This window comes from Schistocerca cancellata, chromosome 1, assembly GCF_023864275.1.
Source record: "Schistocerca cancellata isolate TAMUIC-IGC-003103 chromosome 1, iqSchCanc2.1, whole genome shotgun sequence".
NCBI lineage: Eukaryota > Metazoa > Arthropoda > Insecta > Orthoptera > Acrididae > Schistocerca > Schistocerca cancellata.
The window spans coordinates 315,398,301-315,417,962 of NC_064626.1; positions in this window are offsets into that span (position 1 = coordinate 315,398,301).

Here is a 19,662-nt window from a genome sequence, read left to right on the forward strand (position 1 = left end):
GCTGAGTAAATAACATTCTTAAAGAAAAGCGAGAAAAGAACCCTTCCATACTTTGTAAAATAACAGCATTCCTATCAATAATAGGCAATCTACTGTTCCGAAAATAACCTAGAAATGTGTTAAATTATGAGAAAAAGTTTCACTTGATTTTCAGAAATATTTTGCAATAAATAATATTTTTCGTTCATTTAATGTGTTTCTTACACTAACTAACAATACTCCAGTACCCAAGTATTCCACTAGTTACGTAAGAATATAGATTATTTTCGTGTCTTTTCCTTACAGTGGACGACACCAGAAGATATTTGTTGCTGCATGTTTTTCAGTCAGTTCTTGTTGGCGTCTGTCTGACTCCTGTAGTAGTGTGAGGTGGAAATTGTTTATTGCAGGAGTCAAAAGGTACTTGTGGGATCAATCCATTGCGCAACTTGACAAAATAAAACCCACACACTCACAACATGTTTAAATCAGCTTCTTCTTCATTTTCGTGTCTGCACGTGGGGGAGTCTAAAACTTAAATTATTCCAATCATTGGGTTCTGGTATCTATAGACGGATGTTGTGTACATCTTAAGCTATCACATTTCATAAATGGCCTATATTCCTTAACAAAAGTCATGAAACTAAAAGGGGATATTTTGTAGCATTAGGGCTCTTTACCCATAAATTTACACTCATTTCTTTCCTCATCTAAAATTTTCGATTTACAAAATGATAGCCATTCTCGTCGCTGACTGTGGTTCCTACATCTACTTCGCAAATCAGTTGCATGCTGGTTCTCATCCACCCCCATCCCCTTTCGCATCCACTCATGGGTGATAGGCAGAAAGAAACACAGTTGGTACTGCTCCGTATGCGTCTGAGTTTCTTTAATCTTAGCCTCGTTATTATTCTCGAGATATATGTTGACGTTCTGTATTTCTTGAGTTGTTTTTTAATGTGGGCATTCGAATTTAGTGAGTAATGCTGTCGAAATACATATAGTCTTTACTTTAAAGCCTGCTACAGCAGTTCATTGAATAAACGAACCAAAACGGATCCAGTCGATTTTCTTTGAAGCTTTCGTGTCTCTTCCGTTAATCTATGCTGTCAGACAAAAGAAGTGAAATACCTACAAGACGCGTTAAGATGTCAGTGTAACTTCGCACACATACCCAGTGGTGTAAATGGTTAGAGGTGCAATTCTCTGTGAGAGGTTTAACGGCCACCAGAGTGCGTTCGTGTTGTTCGTGTTTAGCGCTGTTACCAAGCGCCTGGTAAGGTACACTATGTGATCAGAAGTATCCGGACACCTGGCTGAAAATGACTTACAAGTTCTTGTCACCCTCCATCTGTAATACTGGAATTCATAATGGTGTTGGCCCACCCTTAGCCTTCATGACAGCTTCCACTCTCGCAGGCATACGTTCAATCAGGTGCTTAAAGGTTTCTTGGGGAATGGCAGCCCATTCTTCACGGAGTGCTGCACTGAGGAGAGGTATCGATGTAGGTCTATGAGGCCTGGCATGAAGTCGGCATTCCGAAACATCCCGAAAGTGTTCTACAGGGTTTCAGGTCAGGACTCTGTGCAGGCCAGTCCATTACAGGGATGTTATTCTCATGTAACCACTGCGCCACAGGCTGTACATTATGAACAGGTGTTCGATCGTGTTGAAAGATGCAATCGCCAGCCCCAAATTGATCTTCAATAGTGAGAAGCAAGAAGGTGCTTAAAACATCAATGTAACCCTGTGCTGTGATAGTGGCATACAATACAATAAGGGGTGCAAGCCCCCTTCATCGAAAACACCACCACACCATAACACCATCGCCTCCGAATTTTACTGTTGGCACTACACACATTGGCAGATGACGTTCACCGTGTATTCACCATAGCCACACCCTGCCATCGGATCGCCACATTGTGTACTGTGATCCATCACACCACACAACGTTTTTCCACTGTTCAATAGTCCAATGTTTACGCTCATTACACCACGCGAGTCATCGTTCGGCATTTGTCAGCGTGATGTGTGGTTTATGAGCAGCCACTCGACCATGAAATCCAAGTTTTCTCATCTCCCGCCCAATTGTCATAGTACTTGCAGTTTATCCTGATGCAGTTTGGGATTCCTGTATGATGGTCTGGATAAATGTTTGCCTATTAAAAAAAATTACCCTCTTAAACTGAAAGCAGTCTCTGTCAGTCAACAGACGAGGTCAGCCTGTACACTTTTGTGTTGTACGTGTCCCTTCACGTTTCCACTTCATTATCACATCGGAAACAATGGACCTAGAGATGTTTAGGAGTGTAGGAGTCTCACATAGAGACGTATGACACGAGTGACATCCAATTACCTGACCATGTTCGAAGTCTGTGAGTTCCATGGAGAGAACCATTCTGCTCTCTCATGATGTGAGTGATGGAGTAGCTGGCAGTAGGTGGTAGCACATTGCACCTAATATGAAAAACGTATGTTTCTGTGGGTGTCCGGATACTTTTGATCACACAGTGTGGCAGAATAAATGAAGGTCAGATTCGTAACTTACATGAGAGCTTTACCTATCACAATTGGAAGGTGGATATGGCACCTAACTTAACTAACAGCAAGAGGCAAATTGGCCTAGCAGTATGTATTGCAAAAAGGGATGACATTCAATCGACGGCAATTAACACACCATTCCTATAATGCATGTTGGAGCAGAAGGTGGAACAAGCAGCAAGAGGCGCTTTAGTTTGGAATTCAGAGGGACGATGCAGAGACAAGGCTGCGCTGCAGGGGGTACCATGGAAACCACTTAAAGGGGCGTTCCAGGCAGAAACTCAACGACCGACCAGGTCGTGTGACTAGGGCCACCCATCGGGTAGACCGATCACTGGATGCAAGTCTTTCGATTTGACCCCACTTCGGCGACTTGCGCGTCGATGGACATGAAATGATGATGATTAGGACAACGCAACACCCAGGGCGTGAGAGGAGAAAATCTCCGATCCAGCCAGGAATCGAACCCGGGCCCTTAGGATTGACATTCTGTCATGCTGACCACTCAGCAACCGAGGGTGGACACTGACCAGGTGACTCAGACGGTGAGAGCGAGTATAACGGCCCGTCTGAGGGAGGACAGGAAAGAAAGCTTTCAGAAATCTGTGTTTCGGAATTCCAAATGGATACGAAACAAGACCAATGACGCATTTTCGATCATGTCTCCATCGAGTGGTACACACATGAGGGAGTCAATGTACACATTTAGGCGTCTGGAATGGGCACAAAACATCCGATTGGCGGAAACGCGCTGGGAAGGAGAAAAGAGCCAAAGTTTCGACGCAGTTTAATGGTAGGGACCTTGCGATTGGTGGAGAGAGTTTCCACAAAATAAGAGGAACGCTCCTATTGGTCGAAAACAGGCATGACGTGATGAATGAAAGAACGCAGCTGGGGAGACAGTTCGACTATGAGTAAGACAAGACGGAAATTTTCGAAGACTCTTCTCTGAACTGGCGTCAAGTGCAGAACGGAGTGCATAACGCTCTGTATGACGCAGGGGAGTAATCTGAGTGAAACCGCGTTCACAGCGGCTGATATCCAGGTGTAGCATCGTTTAGCGCCAACTATGGAGAGACGAACCAGCCAATTAGTTAATTGTTCTTGCGAGAACTGAGAGGGCTTTATAACACGAACGCTGCTCCAACCATGCGCATGTATATCGCCACATTCTAATACTAGGGATGAGTACATGTTCTCTCTCCTAACGAGAAAAATAGGGAAAGTTTCTGCTGGAAAATTCGGCAAAGGTGTAATTAGTTTTATAGGAGTTTCAGCGGAAGAGAGTGGCCTATCAGACGACAGCTCATCCCAGCTTAAGGTAAATACCACGTGCAGAGGCGTAAACTTGTTGGTTCACCAGCTCGCGTCCACTGAAAAATCGAACGACCTTGGGTAATCCTTTGCTCAATTTGTCACATAACTAACCATCCGCAGTAGACTTGGTTGTCATCCTAAAGATAGTATCGAAATTAGAACCGGAATTGGACGATTTTCGTGGTACTGACCAACATCATAACGTAAGTGTGGGAACAATTTTGTAAAGAAACTTCTAGTTAAACTTTAATATTGTCGCGTCTAGGATAATTTAACCTTCTGAGAGTTAATATTTAATACTGTTGTGTTTAGCATTATTTCACTTTTTGATGTTGACGAGATGCGTTATCCTGACGACTGTTCTTTGATGTCAGATTCAAAACTGTGTAGAAGCGTGTATTTTTGAGCTAATATTGCGATATTAAACATGTCATTTCAACTTAAACGCCTTCAATCCTAGAGTAAGTAAACCACAAATATTGCACCTCACAAGTGTACGTAAGAGTCGTGAACAGGGTCGTATGTTGAGTGATCGCCGTGAAGGACATGGAGACGCCGCACACTCGAATGAGACAGCGGTGTCAGCACCCCGACAGAGTTTGAAAGTGGCTCTCCATTTGGCCAGCTAATCGAATCCTGCCTTGCATTCCTATGTGACTGTCGCCTGATGTTGGACTGCTTGTGACCGCGAGAGCATGCACACTCCGCTTCAAGATCCCTATCGACCCCATCTGACCACCACGTGGGAGGAGCGCCATATTGTGCACCAAGAGCTTCGTGACTCCTTTACATCTGTGCTTGCCATGCGAGAACAGGTACTGGACTCCGTGCAATCGTGTGTCTCATCCTTCACCATTGGTGGAAAACTACCAGCAGCTGCACCAGAAAATTGCCGCCAATGCGTAAGCTGCCGTTAACACCATAACCCAGTAACGTCTGGAGTTGTGCCGCGACCAGTAAGCATGGACTGCTCATGAATGCCTCGCGTTGTGTTCTGCTATGAAGTGCCGTTCTGGACTAACCCAGATGAACAACGTAGTGAGTATGGCGTCGACCTGTGAGAAGTTCTATTCTTCCATTCATATGCTAGTTCGTTCGTTACGTGTTCCACAGATCATTTGAACGATTCTTCTACCGAAATTGCGTAGAACGAGTCACTTAAAAGACACATCTAAATTATTAGAGTTACCATTAATGAATACATAATTTTTTAGTCCTACTAATGGAACTAAAAATCGAGTTGCTTGTTGTTGTTGTCGCCTTTTTTTTTTTTTTTTTTAATCGATTACTAGTTTCCACAGCGGATCAATCGGCATCGCCGTCATCCAGATGGTACTAATTCTGATGATGGCCCGTAAGTCCGAAATCGGTCAGAAGTTAACATCGGCTGCAATCAATACTGTTTCTTAAATAATTTTACGTACTGCTGGTCATGGAGCGCACGGGACGAGCGAGATGGCTCAGTGATTAACACACTGGACTTCCATTCGGCAGGCTGACGGTTCAAACCTGCATCCGGCCATCCAGATTTAGGTTTTCCGTGATTTTCCTAAATCGCTCCAGGCAAATGCCGAGACGGTTTTTTTGGAAATGGTGCGGCCGATTTCCTTCCTCGTCCTTGACGCAGTCCGAGCTTGTGCTAATGACCTCGAAACCGACGGCACATTAAACCCATTCCTCCTTTCTCCCCTCGAGCGCAAGGGCAAACAGACGAACCGTACCTGGGTTACGTGTTTGATTACATTTCGTATAGTGGGGCAGAAGTTTGTGCGACCTCTTCTGTTGACGTCGGGACAGCGGTTTGTGACGATGTTATTGAGCAGTAGCGGCACGACCCGATCGATCTTCGACCGCAAGAAGTTGATCTCGGCCCGCTTTCCACGACCGGTGTAGTCGAGATGACAGGCATTTTATCCGCATGGCTGTAACGGATCGTGCAGGCACGTCTCGATCCCTGAGTCAACAGATGGGGACGTTTGCAAAACAACAATCATCTGAACGAACAGTTCGACGACGTTTGCAGCAGCATGGACTATCAGCTCGGAGACCACGGCTGCGTTTACTCTTGACGCTGCATCACAGACAGGAGCGCCTGCGATGGTGTACTCAACGACGAACCTGGGTGCACGAATGGCAAATCGTCATATTTTCGGATGAATCCAGGTTCTGTTTACAGCATCATGATGGTCGCATCCGTGTTTGCCAACATCGCGGTGAACGCACATTGGAAGCGTGTATTCGTCATCGTCATACTGGCGTATCACCCGGCGTGATGGTATGGGGTGCCATTGGTTACACGTCTCGGTCATCTCTTGTTCGCATTGACGGCACTTTGAACAGTGGACGTTACATTTCAGATGTGTTACGACCCGTGGCTCTACCCTTCATTCGATCCCTGCGAAACCCTACATTTCAGCAGGATAATGCACGACCGCATGTTGCACGTCCTGTACGGGCCTTTCTGGAGACAGGAAATGTTCGACTGCTGCCCTGGCCAGCACATTCTCCACATCTCTCACCAATTGAAAACGTCTGGTCAATGGTGGCCGAGCAACTGGCTCGTCACAATACGCCAGTCACTACTCTTGATGAACTGTGGTATCGTGATGAAGCTGCATGAGCAGCTGTACCTTTACACGCCATCCAAGCTCTGACTCAATTCCCAGGCGTATCAAGGCCGTTATTAGGGCCAGAGGTGGTTGTTCTGGTTACTGATTTCTCAGGATCTATGCACCCAAACTGCGTGAAAATGTAATCACATGTCAGTTATAGTGTAATATATTTGTCCAATGAATACCCGTTTATCATCTGCATTTCTTCTTGGTGTACCGATTTTAATGACCAGTAGTGTAGTTCGAAGTCTAGGTGACTGATGACCTCAGATGTTAAGTCCATAGTGCTTAGAGCCATTTGGACCAGTTTTTCGACGGCGAGTTGCTCGGCAAGTGTGTGGTCGCTTGGGAGGCTTGATAAACTCTGCTGTTGTTGTCTCCCTGGAACGTGGCCGAAGTGAAGAACCGCTGGTGCGGGCCTCTGTAATGGTGCAGAGTTCATCACCTTGCTGCTTTCGCTCTGCGGATAAGGCTTAAAGGTGGAGTTTTCCTTTCATAGCCATTAATGGCCATGCCGTCTGCTAAGTTACAATCACCTCCTTTTGAATGATCTGTAGCTATAAGAAATAATAGAATTAACATCTGAATTACTATGTGATGTGTTCACAGAACTGTGAGCTTGACATTTACATACATGGACTGGCAAACGATTTTTTAAACCCTGCATTTAATATTAAGCACCCTGAATTTAATTAAGAAAAATTTTGCAGATGTGATGTTGTACCTTTACACTGTTTTAGCTGTCAAACCTTGGCCCGTACGGAGTTATATTGTAACATCATATGCAGCTTATAGGGGGCCTGCATAATGGGATGATACTCGCCGGTTGGATGTGGCAATCTAGTTGCGTTTGACAAATTGCAGGTAGCGATTAAAATTCTATGTGATCTGCATCCTACAACGTAGCAGATCCTTATCTTATTTCATTCTCATTGTGTTGTACTTGAACCTGATTTCCTAAGTCATCTTAGTCGTAGTAGTTATTATTAATTCTGGTCTTTCCAGTGTATTGACAGAGTTCAAAATACTGTAGTAATTACTAGAAATTTGGGAGTCTCAAACTCATTTCGTAAACTGTATTTAAAAGTTGTTGTAGCAGTTGGTACCACTGATACGCCACCGCCGCTTATGTGTGTACGCACTGTGGCAACTACTTTCGGACTTGGCCGAAAACCATGACCGCCCCTTGTTCCTTATTTCGGCGAAGCGATTTCCTCTTAGCAGTTCAGCCATGTGGGCGTGGTGTGTGGCTTGACAGCTTATGTCCCTGATACTCCCGTGTCCTGCTTGCCACATTTCTACTTAATTCATGTTGTGTGTCATTAACCAATATGCACTACTGTAAATTATATTGCCTTTCACCTTAGAGCCTACTTAGCCTTTCTGTGTGCAGATCATGCTTGCTACTTGGGTACCGTAATTAAACGTTGTTTGTGTTTTTGAGTCGTCCCACTTCAGATGTCAGTGTTTCATTTTATCTGTTTTGAACTATTCCAGTGGGGCTACAATCCGTTTAATGGCGGCAGGCGGGATGTGTGTGGGGGGGGGGGGGGGGGGTTCCTAGGTTTAAGGTTCAAGGGCTCTACGCCGGATTACTGAAAGTTGAAAATGTTGTGAACCTGATGCCATTGCATTTTACTTGGCTTAGGAAGTTGTCTGCTTCTGGATATTTCAATTAACTGCTCACCCTGAAATATTACCATTTAATATTATTCAGATGAATGCTGAAGATTAGATGGGTAGATCACATAACTAATGAGGAGGTATTGAATAGAATTGGGGAGAAGAGAAATTTGTGGCGCAACTTGACTAGAACTTGACTAGAAGGTTTGTAGGACATATTCTGAGGCATCAAGGGATCACCAGTTTAGTATTGGAGGGCAGCAAGGAGGGTAAAAATCGTAGAGGGAGACCAAGACATGAGTACACTAAACAGATTCAGAAGGATGTAGGTTGCAGTAGGTATTGGGAGATGAAGAAGCTTGCACAGGATAGAGTAGCATGGATAGAATAGCATCAGTCTCAGGCCTGAAGACCACAACAACAACAACAATTATTAGTTATCTTAAAAAGTCTGTAAAACTGAAGTTAACAAGTCTGGAATTGTGTTAGGAGCTCTGTGCTGAAAATTTAACCTGCAGAGCCGGTCCATAGGTTCTCGCAATTTAATTGTTCATTGGGATGATTATTCATCTTTTGTAATTTTTAAAATTGAATTTTAAAAAGTATTTAATTATGTAAAGAATTTCCTCTTGTTCAAAATGTAACCTGAAAGCCTGTTTTATGGATTCCTTGGTTTTATATTAACTGGGCTTATTGTGTGTTTTGTATGTTGTAAAGTCTTAAGATTGTTTGAAAAAATTATATATATCTTGAGAAATTGAAACCGGGGAAAAAGGTGTTGCAAATAAAACTGAATTTGGCGCACAATCGTTTCACCTTAAACTTGTTTAAGGGTCTGGTGAGCCGTTTCAATTATCTCGTTACTATTCCATCAACTTCCACACATGTTATGTCTTTGAAGAGTGTTTCCAGTGTCATAGAACAAAATTTTTAGTTCAGCATAAAAAACAAAATCTGGGTCATAATTCGTTAGCTATAAATGTTAAGATGACATCGCTACATTAGAAAGTTCACCGCACTTTCCACTATAACTTAACGAAACCCTCACCTCGATTTATTTTTACACGTCCTGCGTGTACCTGGAGTGCCCTGTATACCGTGAACAGCAGCATCCCTGTCACACCAGCCATCTACCGCGCTGCGCGTATGTTCATCGGAATATGATAGCAGTCCCCGCTGGCCGCTCTCACAGGCGACGTTCGAATCGCCCTCCAATACAGCGCCGCACACGTGACACCCCTTGTAGCCGGACCCATACGGTGATGTTCGGCTACTCCCGCGCGAGGGCAGGGTTCCAGGAATCCACAAAGCTGATTACCACCAGGCAACCTACGCGTGACATTGTCCTCTGACATAGCTGACCATTAATTATTGTTGAGCATGCCCAGAGATATTAGCCTGTCTATAACTGTCGTACACAGCTTACTCTCCCAACAGTCTTCATACTCTTACCAACCCGATAAAAATATTTTTAAAAGCATTTACTGCAACACAATAAAATCTGTAGGAGTTTCCATTAATCACTAGGCAAAAACCTCAAAATTTGCGCTAACTAACGGTTTTCTCTCAATGAGTAGATTACAGAAGTAGGACTGACGGCGGATATTGAAAGTATACAAAGAAAGTCACCACGAATGTTCGCTGCTCTATGTCAGCTTCTGGCAAATTTTTAAAATCAGAATTGGCAGAAAATGGTTCAAATGGCTCTGAGCACTATGCGACTTAACTTCTGAGGTCATCAGTCGCCTAGAACTTAGAACTAATTAAACCTATCTAACCTAAGGACAGCACACACATCCATGCCCGAGGCAGGATTCGAACCTGCGACCGTAGCGGGCGCTCGGCTCCAGATCGCAGCGCCCAGAACCGCACGGCCACTCCGACCGGCCAATTGGCAGACCCTTCAAAACAGATGTGATGTGTGTCTGCCTTGAAGTGATAAATTGATCGGCTACACCTTAAGTATACAGGGTGGTCCATTGATAGTGACCAGACCAAATATCTCACGAAATAAGCATCAAACGAAAAAATTACAAAGAACGAAACTCGCCTAGCTTGAAGGGGGAAGCCAGATGGCGCTATGGTTGGCCCGCTAGATGGCGCTGCCATAGGTGAAACGGATGTAAACTGCGTTTTTTAAAATAGGAACCCCCATTTTTATTACATATTCGTGTAGTAGGTAAAGAAATATGAATGTTTTAGTTGGACCACTTTTTTCACTTTGTGAAACATGACGCTGTAATAGTCATAAACGTATAAGTGCGTGGTATCACGTAACATTCTGCCAGAGCGAACGGTATTTGCTTCGTGATACATTACCCGTGTTAAAATGGACCGTTTACCAATTGCGGAAAAGGTCGATATCGTGTTGATCTATGTCTATTGTGATCAAAATGCCCAACGGGCGTGTGCTATGTATGCTGCTCGGTATCCTGGACGACATTATCCAAGAGTCCGGACCGTTCACCGGATAGTTACGTTATTTAAGGAAACAGGAAGTGTTCAGCCACATGTGAAACGTCAACCACGATCTGCAACAAATGGTGTTTTAGCTTCTGTCGCGGCTAATCCACACATCAGTAGCAGACAAATTGCACGAGAATCTGGAATCTCAAAAACGTCGGTGTTGAGAATGCTTTATCAACATCGATTGCACTCGTACCATATTTCTAAGCACCAGGAATTGCATGGCGACGACTTTGAACGTCGTGTACAGTTCTGCCACTGGGCACAAGAGAAATTACGGGACTATGACAGATTTTTTGCACGCGTTCCATTAGCGACGAAGCGTCATTCACCAACAGCGGTAACGTAAACCGGCATAATATGCACTATTCTCAACGGAAAATCCACGATGGCTGCGACAAGTGGAACATCAGCGACCTTGGCGGGTTAATGTATGGTGAAGCATTATGGGAGGAAGGATAATTAGCCCCCATTTTATCGATGGCAATCTAAATGGTGCAATGTATGCTGATTTCCTACGTAATGTTCTACCGATGTTGCTAAAAGACGTTTCACTGCATGACAGAATGGCGATGTACTTCCAACATGATGGATGTCCGGCACATAGCTCGCGTGCGGTTAAAGCGGTATTGAATAGCATATTTCATGACAGGTGGATTGGTCGTCGCATGTTCACCGGATCTGACGTCCCCGGATTTCTTTCTGTGGGGAAAGTTAAAGAATATTTGCTATCGTCATCCACCGACAACGTCTGACAACATGCCTCAGCACATTGTCAATTCACGTGCGAACATTACGGAAGGGAACTACTCGCTGTTGAGAGAAATTCTCGTTACACGTATTGCCAAATGCATTGAGGATGACGGACATGATTTTGAGCATTTATTGCATTAATGTGGTATTTTCAGGTAATCACGCCGTAACAGGATGCGTTCTCAGAAATGATAAGTTCACCAAGATACATGTATCACATTGGAACAACCGAAATAAAATGTTCAAACGTACCTACGTTCTGTATTTTAGTTTAAAAAACCTGCCTGTTACCAACTGTTCGTGTAAAATTGTGAGCCATATGTTTGTGACTATTACAGCACCATCTATCACAAAGCGAAAAAAGTGGTCAAACTAAAACATCCATATTTCTTTACATACTATACGAATATGTAATAAAAATGGGGGTTCCTATTTTAAAAAAACGCAGTTGACATCCGTTTGACCTATGGCAGCGCCATCTAGCGGGCTAACCATAGCGCCATCTGGTTTCCCCCTTCAAGCTAGACAAGTTTCGTTCTTTGGAGTTTTTTCGTTTGACGCTTATTTCGTGAGATATTTGACCCGGTCATCATCAATGGACCACCCTGTATATGTGGTGTCGGTTCTTTTGGACACCACATATATAACTTTTATTTGTATTTTTCTGCTACCAGCCACATTTATTTATTCTGTGTTTAATTTAACACGTTGCAACGTGTTTCAAGCATGTTCTGCTTATGATCAGGCGCTTATGCCAACAGAAATTACTAAAAATGTCTTAATGTGAATTATCCTAGAACTGTTTTGTTCATTATTCTGCTGCTTGGGTGGCTATTGGGGTATTTAGGGAGGGGAGAGGTGCAGTGGGTGGTCAGAAATCGATGTCCTGTGTTGTCTCACGCTGGCGTGGAGCTGTTCCTCGTTGTTGTGATTGATACAACAGGCCCAATAGTCCTCCCAGTAGCAGAACAGCGAACAAAAACAATCCTAGGTTAGTTTAGACTAAGACATTTTATCTTTAAGTAATATCTGTGTGCATAAACCCCCGTTGATGAGATAACATGCTTGAAACGCGTTGCAGTGTGTTAAGTTGAACATAAAACAAATAAAGATGGCTGACAGTAACGAAATACAAATAATTTTTCCACACAGTCACAGTTCCTAATATTAGCCAGCAAGGCCACAATTAAATAGACTAATTTCAGTAAGCACAGACGTATTAAAGCAAATATTCTTCTCACGCACCTTGTTCTTTGGGAACGGGTATCTTATTCGTAGTAAGTACAACAATATCAGCAGTATTTACTGGTTTTATTTATGTGTAGCCGTTTCGGTGTTACAGTACACCACCTTCAGGCTCCTCTAAGACTCTCGGTTATCAAATGGCTCTGAGCACTATGCGACTTAACTTCTGAGGTCATCAGTCGCCTAGAACTTAGAACTACTTAAACCTAACTAACCTAAGGACATCACACACATCCATGCCCGAGGCAGGATTCGAACCTGCGACCGTAGCGGTCGCTCGGCTTCAGACTGTAGCGCCTAGAACCGCACGGCCACTGCGGCCGGCTCTCGATTATCACTTCGGTACCGTGAATCATTGCCATACTTTCTGGTCCGGAACACCGGCTGCTACCGAACACACCATAGCAATCAAGAAGCTTATGTATAGCGGACGGCAACGTTTTGGACCTTCTTCCGAAAGTGTAATAATTAATCGTGGTATCGATACTAACACCCAGAGTCAAGGAGAGGCTTGAAGAAAGTGTATTGTAATATCAAAACCGGCTGCGAATAAAGAAAACCAGTAAATACTATATATTATGGCGTTGCTGAATAAGATCCTATTGGCAGTGGCTGACTAGGGAAAACGACAGGCACAAGACCAAGGTTGCAACAGTTTATTTTTAGATAACAGTAAAATTTTCATGCATTCTTTTGAGACGTAACAACCGCTGCAGGATAGCGAGACGTCATCCTATTATTAGAAATTTACCGGAATTAATTTTTTAGTAGATAAAGAAATTCGCTGAAATTTAACAAATGAGATCTTTATTCTCAACAGTTTGCCAGACTTCATGTTCTGAAAAAGACGAAGATCTTTGCTGAAATCTAATACATAAGATCTGTATGACCAGTATATTACCAGAAATTATGGTTTTAGAGAAGGAACGAGCTAAATCAGAAATATACTAAAATATAATCAGAGTGTTATTTATGGTGACCATTGCCTTTAAAACACCTTTTAATTAAAATTCAAACCCTGAGAAATGAATCAAAAATCACACAAGTTAAAGTATAATACACAAAATCGAGAACTAAATCAAAAACAACAGCGTCGTAGCTCACTCTTACAGCAGTTACTCCGAATTTACTTTGCAGATTGGGATGTAGTACTTTCGGTTATCCACACCAACAAGTAGCTGGGCCTATGGCCATGCCCCGAATACACATGAACAAGACTTTTCTTATTTAAGTGCAGACTGTTCCCTGGAGCATAAATACTTTAGGGACAATTCAACCTCAACAGTTTCGCGGCAAGTCCTCTCAAACAAGGTGTCATACTCGACTTGTTTCTCGCCACTGCAAGTGTCTAGCCCAGTAGACAGTCATGTAACAATGGCATATAATTAGTAATTCTTGTGGCCTTACTAGGCGGCGTCCATTTAGAATAGGCCTTCAACTTGCACTGCCTTACATACACCTTTAAAATGCCACCAATGTTTAACAGCAGACTGTACCGTAAAAATAGGGAATCACATTTACTCCACTTCACTGTATCATGCATCAGTATCGATCGAGCCAATAATCACATCCACATACATGACATGACGCTGGGCACACCACTTACGATCGACGGAGACTTCTAAGGCTTCACTCAAGGGCAAACACTTTTAGAACTCACGCCGTTACATGAGTCTGTCATATTGCTTGCACACGAAAGAACTCGCACTCCATCCCAAACAGTCACTTCTAAAACATAGATGACTCATGTAAACAACTACCCTGCCGCAGTAATGGAGCGCATCAACCGTACCAAAAAGTAACTTCTTTTCTGCACGAATAACTATCACTTTGCACCATGGAGACACTTCCAAAACTACTCATAAACAATTGCCCAGCAGCCAAACGACTCATAAACAATTGCCCAGCAGCCAAGCGACTCATAAACAATTGCCCAGCAGCCAAACGACTCATAAACAATTGCCCAGCAGCCAAACGACTCATAAACAATTGCCCAGCAGCCGCAGTCGAAGGCGTTCACCACCGATTGCACTGCTTTTCTCCTCAGTCCATACACGTCCGCTCCAGCCACATGACCCTCTCCAAACCATTGCTTCAGCCATGCTATTCAGCGATGATAACAACCTTTGGGACAATATAGGATACAGTATCCACCAGAAGATCTATGTATGGGGGAGCTGGGAGGGGATGGGGGAGGGGGGGGGACGGCGGGAGGTCTAGTAAGTGGTACAATGGGAAATATCCTATGCAATTCCCTTCGCAGTCGTTGAAATGTAGAAGCAGAAGTAGATGTAGATGCAACAAAAGCACTGCCTGAAAATGCAACTCAGTACACAAAATGTTATGCTCGACTTTTAATGTTGATAACAGATGCATCACTTGCGTACACCATAAGTAACGTCAACATAGCCCGCCCAGCTAGTCACGCGGCCTAACGCGCTGCTTCCCAAGCTTGAAGCCCCGTGCTGATAAGTGTCGAGGTACGATGTGCCAGGCAGCCTGTCTATGGTTTTTAAGGCGGTTTTCCGTCTACCTCGGCTAATGCGGGCTGGTTCCCCTTACTCCGCCTTAGTGAAATTGTGTCGGCGATTGCTGCATAAACACTGTCTCCAAGTAAGAGTACACACCACAAAACATTTAGGGTTACACTAGTCTGGTATGAGACGTCACGGGGTGGGTGGGGGGTCCACTGGAGGCCGAACCGCACAATAACCCTGGGTTTGGTGTGGGGCGGCGGTGGGGTGGATGGACTGCTGTAGAAGGTTGGGAGGTTGTGAACCACTGAGAGCTATGGCGGGTCAACGTCTCTCCATCGTTTTTGGGCCTCTGGATACATACGTACATACATACAACGTCAACATGCTATCGGTTTACTGCAGCAGCTGTATAGCACATGTTATTAATGTCGGTAGCTTCCTCGGTTACAAAAACTGTAAAAACATACGAGAAGAACTGGAAGATGAGAATCATAAAACAATGAAACATGAGAGGAATTGGTTACCGCCCTTGAATCAGCAGGAGTGAGAAATTTCCAATAACAGAAACATGTGACACACAATTATATAGAATTTTCTCTCTGTCTCTCTCTCTCTCTCTCTCTCTCTCTCTCTCTCTCTGGACTAGTACTTATTATGAAACAATAAGGAATATCGGTAGTGTATAGACTAAACAAACACACAAGCAAGCAGTCACTGACATGTTTACTAAAGAGGTAACAGGCAACTACATAGCTCGATGAAACTTGGACCACATATAGAAAAAACTACTACAGTATGGTACAGAAGGTAACTGAAAGAAACACACAATGAGATGAACAGAAATCACACTTTTATTCAAAGACAATAGCTACACTGAAGTCACTGTGATTTATGATGGTCCCCTGGAGTTTGGAAAAGGCGGGACTGTATATGAACGGAATGTGTGACCATCCTGGAGAGCAGCCAGCCCCGCTAGACGTGCGGTCTAACGCGCTGCTTCCCGAGCGGGAAGGCGTGCCGGTCCCCAGCACGAATCCGCCCGGCGGATTAGTGTCGAGGTCCGGTGTGCCAGCCAGCCTGTGGATGGTTTTTAAGGTGGTTCTCCATCTGCCTCGGCGAATGCCGGCTGGTTCCCCTTATTCCACCTCAATTACACTGTGTCGGCGATTTCTGTGCAAACACTCTCCATGTACGCGTGCACCATAATTACTCTAACACGCAAAGATCTGGGATTGCACTCGTCTGTCATCTGGTATGAGACGTTCCCGGGGTGTGGAGTGGCGTCCCGCTGCGGGCCGAACCACACAATTAAACCTGGGTTCGGTGTGGGGCAGCGGTGGGGTGGGTGGACTGCTGTGGCCTGCTCTGGTGTTGTGAACCACTGAGCGCTCCAGTGGGACGAAGCGTCTCCGTTGTTTCTAGGTCCCTCGTTTAATACACAAAAAACAGTCTTGGAGAGCAATCCATGCTCTGCATTGTGCTGCCATGCTTGCTACAAGGTTAGTAAGGAGTTATTATGATATTCCTCAAGCAGCGCGGTTGACAACTGCTGGATGGCCGTTGGTGTATGGGGACGCGCTGCGGTACGTCTCCCCAGCACATCGCACACGTGCACACGGGGCACGGGCAGGTCAGTCCACTCCCCGAATGCGCCTTCACCTGCGCTGTTCGATGCGGTCTCCATAAAAATGAAGTCACAGTCGAACGAGTCCCTGAAAAGAAGCACTTGGGTACGGAGTACAGTTTTACAGTAACGCTGACCGGTGACTGCACCGTGTTCAAAGATTTGGAGGTCATGTTCGACAATGTTCCTGGGTGCATTATGGGTTCCCACCTCTCGTATGAGAGTACGTCCACAGTCACTACTCAAAGCGAATCTACTTACCCGCGATTATAGCTAGCGATCTGACTGCTCGTTGGCCCAGTTCCTATGCTCTTGGCGCCATGGCAAACGGTACCGCGAGTATGTGGGCGTCAACGGAAGACAACGTACTGGTCGCTGGACGAAGATAGCAAACCCCTCAGTCGCGATGCCACAGTGGAGCGAGAGACTGCGTGCCTTGCAGTCCTGTTAAATGTAGTTGCAGCTGCAGCCGTTGTTTGACGTGGGTTCCTCCATTCCTGTTGCACAATGAAACGGTCATCCGCTGCTGTAGCTGTCCGGGTCGACTACCTCCTCTCCTTTGGCCATCAGTGTATGTTGTTCGAAACGCTCCCCACGCACATGAAATAAAGCTGCGGGCAATAACAATTTACTGGCCTGTACTCGTCACACGTAGTCCTTCTTCCAACTTCCCGGTGGTTGTTCCCCGGTTGGAGTCATCCAAATGTTGTCCTTAGACCATGCTGCGTGATGTACACTGTGTCCGCTGGTTGAGACACAGTGTCTTTTCTCGTGCCTTCAATTGTCTCGTGTCGCAGGGCCAGACCCATTTGCCGTTGCAGTCACGCTAATCTCACGCCATGTAACATCCTATTTCCTGTGCACAACTGGAAGACCCCTCGCAACATGCTCCAGCACTTTCATTCATTCCCATATGCTAGTTGAGACGTGGTACTTACTGGAATTAAGGAAAACTTGGAAGGAAGGACCCACAAATATAACTTTATTTTCACACAACCTTTTTATTTAACAGTAAATAACCATAATTCTTTTTTACAAAATGAACAATTTTTTTTACCCTAAACCTTAAGATCAATAAACTTTTGCAAAGAAATGAAAACAGCAAACAATCTGACAATAATGACAAGACGGCTTCCTCCAGAAAGAGTGTTTTCCTATATTTCTTTATTCCTTGATTTGTGGAGTACCTGCCCATCCCTTACTAGGCCACATAATTTCCTCGTTCTTTCTGTAAGACCATATGATATTATCTATTTCTTATTTTCCCACAGTCAGTGATTCACTACTATACAGTATCTTGCTCCAGACATATATTCTAAGGAATCTCTTGCTTAGATTCCGTCATGTATTATTTTGTTTCCGACCTATAAGGATTACTTCACTTAATCTACAATATTGTCCCTAATTTTGACGTTGTAAATTCATCAGTAATCTCAATTCTGCTACTCCTAATTATTTTTGTGTTCCTTTGATTACTGTCAATTCATTTTATGTGCTCGTTAGACTGTCCACATCATTCATCAAGTGCTGTAATTCTTCAGTAACCGGCCGCTGTGGCCGAGCGGTTCTAGGCCCTTCAGTCCGTAACCGCGCTGCTGCTACGGTCGCAGGTTCGAATCCTGCCTCGGGCATTGATCTGTGTGATGTTCTTAGGTTAGTTAGGTTTAAGTAGTTCTAAGTCTAGGGGACTGATGACAGATGTTAAGTCTCATATTGCTTAGAGCCATTTGGACAAGACGGCCGGACCTGCAGCCCGCCCGTTATCGGGTCAAACAGCGGTGTTTGCTACGGCGCTGGACATAGTCTCTCTTATTAAATGCCCTTCTGCAACACTTGAAAACTATGTAAGCACCATTGATGACAAGGGTGATTCAATTACTCAAAACGGATGACGTAACTTTTAATTTGAAAGCTGTGTGTTGAAAGATTCCGCGTTAAGATGCGCACCTGTGCGTAAAGGTTAAACAGATTACGAAACAATGTGACAATGATAACAGGGCTTACTTCAAAGCAAACAAATTCTTAATTTCAATAGGCAACTAAGGTGCGACTGGATCCCAACCAGTCCCTTTTGACAATCTTATTTTGACTAAAGCCCTGGTGACAGTTGGCTGTTAATATTTTCAAAGTTAAACTGATTGTCAGTTATTAATACCGCTCTAAAGGAACGTCTTAAAACATTGCTTGTGAACACTTATTACAAGAGAACTCACTCGGCGGAACCACAAGATCCGGCTAAAATACACCAATAATAACCCGGTCTTTCAGACACAGCAACGAACAGCTTAGTACAACAGGTTGTTCAGATTATAACTAATGACTGAGAAATGCAATTGCAATCAAAGAATTGAACCGGTTAACAGCTAAATCTGACCACAAGGTCCCTCTTTTGTTAAACGTCAACCTGTGCCTTTGTACAATTGTTCCAGCTGTATTTACCATCAGGAGCTGATTCATTAGAACATTAATGATCGGGTACAAACCAGGAAGGAAAGGCAAAATAACAAGTTTTCAAACGACAACTAGTGTCTTAGTACAATACTACGGTTTATATTTAAGATCAAAGAGCAGAGTAAAACTCTGAGGATCGGGTTCAAAACAGAAAATAATAAGGTGGGTTGGTACACAACGACACAAATCACCACAAGCATTACAGAATGTTACTCCCCTTTATCAGCAAGCCGCTGCATGGACCTACGGTGCGTCGCAGCGGTTACTGATTAGTGTCGATGAAAGCCAGGTCGAAGATGGCAGCCAGGTCACGAGCGGTCGTCCGACACAGATGTTACCAACCAGCCGACGGGATGTCGGCCTGCTGCTTGTAGTCGACGCTGACCCCGGTGAAGTACTCGGGTATCTTCGCTCTGCGCAGGCCCTCCTTGCGCAGCTCGTGGCTTCGGTCGCTCGGATCTCGTGACCACCTCTTGTCCCGTCGCCACCGCCAGTCCCCAAACTTGGTGCCTCCTCTCAGGCCAGCGAATCCCGTATACAGGTTGTTACAAAAAGGCACGGCCAAACTTTCAG